The sequence below is a fragment of the Glycine max genome, chromosome 20 (assembly GCF_000004515.6).
Source record: "Glycine max cultivar Williams 82 chromosome 20, Glycine_max_v4.0, whole genome shotgun sequence".
Taxonomy (NCBI): domain Eukaryota; kingdom Viridiplantae; phylum Streptophyta; class Magnoliopsida; order Fabales; family Fabaceae; genus Glycine; species Glycine max.
Window position 1 is genome coordinate 42,092,084 of NC_038256.2, and position 5,660 is coordinate 42,097,743.

Sequence of the window (5,660 nt, forward strand, 5' to 3'; positions counted from 1 at the left end):
AAATGTATTATCATTAAACTACTAATAAACAACAGATGCGATGGCTCATGGCAACAGCAGGGCCCAGGGGGGAGGGAGAACCTAACAACTAGGTGTTAGCATAGCTTCTCATAAACAATGACATAACATCTTATAATGACGCAGAGTAGTACCAATTTGATACTTAGAACAGCAAATATGACGGAGAGTAGTACCAATTTTCATAATCAACAGTTATATTTGTACAGAAGCACCTGTCATCATAAAACTCAGCCTTCTATAAATAAAGCATTTAACTAATCTCCAAGTCTTATTTTCTCATCATTCTTGAAAAGCTCCTTTTCTCTCGGTTAACACGAGAAATAAATATTGAAGTTCCAGGTAGAAGGAATGCAATATCATACATGATCAAACCCCGTACAGTAACATGCTTGTTTAAACTTTAAAGAACATCTCTACAGAATTACAAAAAAAATAATTTTATTTATAATCACAATCAGAGAAAGTTGACGTTGTACAACAGCATGTACGGGATGAAGCATTTTATTGAAGTATAGCCAAAGCTAAGACCTTTTCTCATCACCTGTACCGCAATTATCATCAAGGTCCCCAGTTCCATCCAGCCACTCCGCTAGTTTAGCTTCTTTATTAGCTTTGAAATCTTTCTGATACTGACAAGAAATTAGTGCTAATATCAGTAAATCAGTCTGTTCATGCTGAGGCTCTTCTTCAACCTGGCTTGATACAGGCAACTCATCAGTTTCGGCAGCCTGAAAAGATGAAGTAACGCTTACAGATGTGACTGACAATGGCAAATTAGGGTTACATCGGTGGCTTCTCATCCATGGAATCTGTTGATCCCCTAGTATCAAGCTGTCGCCACTTGAAGCTGCTAGCCTTCTGTTTTGCTGACTTCAAAACATTTGAAAAATAGTTACTCCTTTTTTCATTGCCCTCCTGAGCATAAAATGCGGTATTACCCAAGAAACTAGCTCTTTCTGAATGAGAACTTGCTGCTGGACGGATTAACCCTCTTTTCGGTTGTTTTGTTTCCATAGTTATCAGAGATTTTTTAATCTCTGATCATCTTATCAGCTATGGGAAATCCACACTCTTTCATTGATTGAAGCATCGTGAAAGAGTCCTCCAAATCTTCTGTGTGCAAAGTTGTTTCATGAGACTTCTTAACAACATTTTTTTTAACTTTGATGATATTGGGTACTTCATTTTGAGCATGATGTTGGATAAGAAAAGCCCAACAGATGGTTCATTAACCACGTACTTGGTCATCTCTGCCATGCATTCACTTATCTCCACAAAACCATCAACAATGGAGAACTCATGCATCTTCCTGGAGTAAAATCATATTTCAACATTGGTGTTGTCCAAGAAAGAAAAAAATTAGATAACTAGGAATAAATAAAAGAGTGTGACAAGTTGAATCAATATCTGCTTATACATAAGGTTAATTTACACAACCACTACATGATACATTTCGTTCTGTGACCCAAATCCTATTGAGTTTGAAGCAGATTAATTAATAGTTTCAAAGAAATAGATCATACACACACAAATAGACGTACATTCTGAAAAGAAATATACTAGGTATATGTATATCTAATCACTACGAGTGGCATCAGACACAATATGTGTAATTTTTTTAAAAGCATGTGTTAACCATTGTATTTGACTGTTCAGTTATGACGAGAATGGAATTTTGAACTGAAAGGATTCAACAATTAGCGGAGTGATTCAGATTTCAGGCATAGGATAAGATAGTAATCTTTATTTAAGTTTGACCACAAAGATTTTAACTCACACCTAAATCATATATGAATGAATTCCATAAAAACATTGTCCCTCTCTAGCAATATTGAGCTGAAACCAATTGAAACATACCAATAATTGCTGCATCATTTATGTGAAGATTGAAGAAAATGGAGTAGTAAAGCTGAACCTGGTAATGGGACCCAACAGAAACATAAGGAAATATGACATATATGGGTAATTAAGGAGAAGAAAATTAAATGATGAGCTTTAATCCAAAAAGAAGGAATTATATGGAGGAGAAACATATATATATTAGCACCAAACGAGGAAATTGTGGTTGTGGTGCCAAAAGAAAGGGGATATAGGCTTGATTACATGTAGAGAGGATTTTTATATAATTATTGGACATGCACCAGAGAGGAATTGTATTTATAAAAGGATTCTAGAAATCCCAACAAAAATGCCAAATCAGAAGCTTCCTTGCCACCAAGGTTCTAATAGAACTGGAAATTCCAAGGGAAGTAGAAAACATGGAACCAGCAAATAAGGACATCATGCAAAGAGAAGACTGTCTCAATCAAACATCTTTTCTAGAAACAAAAATGGAACTGTCCCAATTGGCAGAGAAAGCGGATAAGAGGAACAAGGGTGTATGTGAGATATGAACTTCAAGAGACTTGTACAAAACTATTACACTGCTGTACCGACATTATTTTAGCATTTATCAAATATTCAAACTCAAGTAGCATTAACGACCAATGTACTTTTTCTCCATTTATCATGACTAACATGCCCTATTGGCATTAAATAGTAAATACCCTAAGTCCTAACAACTCCACATTAGATGAATTTAGCAGCTTAGGCAGTATACTAAGTTGAGACAGGAAAAACCATTGGCAGCTGAGAGCTCTTTTTTCTTAAAAAGAATAACCTATACTTCTTATCTCCAATATTATACAAAGGTCTACCAAGGTTAGAATTTTTAAAATGGTTTTACCGACTAGATTGAGTCACAGGACTCATGGCAAGTCAGCAACTTAGTAGCTTCTGTCAGTGGGTAGTTACAGGCTATGAGTAAACTATACTTTATAATTTTGAAAAGATTATGTGATGAATCCAATCAGAGTAAGGGATGTAGGATAAATTAAACAAATCCCCACCATTATTTTTAAGTAACAATTTTCCACTAAGGACAGAAGAAGAAACAAATTACATGAAAGAAGACAAGCAATCCAGTTGAAAAAGAGAACAAAAGATAATACAAGGAGAAACTCCAGCTCAATAAGTAAAAATAACTATGGCCATGGTCCTCTAAATATTAACTAGTAAGATTCACTTCAAGAAGCCCTGCAATGAATAGAATGGTGAATCAAGATGAAGAATTTTATCCCACGGCAAAGAAAATTTAAGCTACTTTTAAAACTTCTTGATATTTTGCCTGAAAATGCCAAACAAAGAAGTACTTCCCCCTATAAACCCAATTTCACTTTTTCTTCTCAAAACCTTTTAGTCTCTCAAGTATTGCAATTGTGTGATTTTAGTCCCTAGGTTCCAATTGTGCCAATTGGGTCCCTGAGGCATCGCAAATATGCGATTTTAGTCCCCATATTTCCATTGTGCCAATTAGATCCTGCACCACTATTGTGTGATTTTAGTCATTGTCATGAAACTAATTGTTTGGGACAAAAATCACACATTTGCAATACCCGGGGACTAAAATTGCACACTTGCAATGCCTGGGAGACACAATTGAAATCTGGGGATTGAACATTTGTGAAACCTGGTCGACCCAATTAGAACAATTGAAACATAAGGGACTAAAATCGCACAATCATGATTCTTGAGGGAACAAAAGTGCAATTAAGCAAAAGAAATGAATTTCCTAGTCCCTAATCACAAAATGAACGATACCCATAATTCTCTACTACACATTTACTCTCCAACCAAATACACCAATACAGAAAATGAATCAGATGCACAATTGTAATTTGTGAAAGTCAACAGATTCTGTATCCACAATGCAATTACCAACATGGAAGAGCAAGGATAAAAGAAAAACAAATTATTATCAAGAGCATCCAAAATTACATATAACAAGCACGGCCAGAGGAGATCCAACCATGACATGAGCAAAGCAAAACATAAAGGAAAGAAAAGGGGCAATGGGTGACTATTATGAGTCATCAAAATCAAATTTAGGTTTTAGAGATACTTCAGTACCTTATTGGTGTAGTAATGTCTTACAAGCATTTGAAAATGGAGGTGGCCCTTTGTTGCTGTTAAATTGGCAAATCAGCTTCTTACAAAGAAAGAAGGTAATTTCAAGAGAGAAAGAAGGGCCATTGATTGCATTTATTTGCACGGATGGTGATAGGAGTTGGGTAGGTTAGTGAAAAGTTAAGAGGCTTATTGTGACAATGAAAGGAGAAGCAGAAAGACAGAACTTAACCTACCCTGCTGCAGTGGCAGTGAAGCATTAGCAACAGCAGGAGGAGAGAGGCTTCTTGATATGCACGGTGCGTATCGTCAACATTCTGTCTCTCCTTTCTTTGTCTCTTCTCCGCTACCAATTTGAGTGGGAAGAATTCAACAATCAAAAAGAGCAAAGTAACCAAAAAAACAGACATAATTACAAAGCTTAGATTTTTAAAAGCCACTTGTTCTTGTCAATTTAGGATCTATAACGTATCTAACGTCCTCGCATGGCTTTCAGATTTGTTTTTGTTGTAACGTGTAGATCTAAAAATGGATCTAAATTATTATATTTTCGTGACTCGAAATGCACAATCTCAGAGCCCTCGCATCAGCGTCGTAATGCACAACCTTTTTCACGACTTCGTTCTTCGCCGGAGTTATCAGATCTGCGGCATGTTCTTGCTCATCTGAGATTCATAGCAGGGGTTAAAAAAATTCAATTTTTGTTCATGGATAGTGTTTTCTGGTTTGGGTGTGTAGAAAAATGAAAATCGAGTGATGAAAATTAAAAATCTAAGTCATTTATTCAATTTCCTTTTTTTTTTTTTACCAACGTTATTCCAGTGTAATATCCCCATGGTAGTCCATCCCTTATTTTAGCCACTAATTTTAAATGGTCCAAATCTAACGGATCATATTTGTTTCCCATCCTGCAACCCTTCCAAAACTACTCTGTCCCACCGTGCATACCCCAGGGGATGACGCACGCTAGCCAGCGTCACACATACAGATGATGTGGTCCTTGTCCTTTTCTCTTCTATATTATATGTTGTTGGTCCATAGTCCACCACCACACGCGATGCAACACTGACAGTGACACAAACATAAATTTTGTGTCTGCCTAATAAGTTTAGCTGCTTCTTTTCTTTTCTTTTTTTTTTAAAAAAAAAAAAGAGAAAAGATTGCTCTGTAATTCTCCATTCATGATTTTGGTTCTCATGTAATTCTTTTGGTTAAATTCATCAGTAAATGTCTGGAGTAGGAATTTTCAATACAAGTCTCCAAACTAAAAGGAAATTGTAATTAGGTCTTTGATATTGTAAAATTTCTGGAATTGAGTTTTTAGATTTTGTAAAACTGCTGCCAATTGGATTTTTTTTGTTATTTGAAGTTTTTATAAGATAACTCTACGGACTTAATTATAAAATTTTTACAAAATCAAGAACTGAATAACATTTTTTAAAAATTTGGAGACATAATATAAAAATTTAAATAGTTTAAAGACCTACTGATTAATTAAACCAATGTTTGTTTTAAAATTAATTTTTTACTACTTTGATTTTAAAAAATAATGTAATTATTATAATATTTTATTCATTTTATTCGATATATAAATATACACTGGTTTTTTCTTCTATTTTCTTCCCCTAAAAATCAAGTTTTCAGAAAAAGGGCATGTTGAGGGGCGGAGGGAATTGGAAAAAAAGATGATGAAT

At 34.9% G+C, this 5,660-nt stretch overlaps 1 pseudogene; it reads right to left on the bottom strand.

Moving 5' to 3' along the window:
• Positions 1–270: 270 nt before the first annotated feature.
• Positions 271–4,736, bottom strand: LOC100778516 (uncharacterized; annotated as a pseudogene).
• Positions 4,737–5,660: the final 924 nt, after the last annotated feature.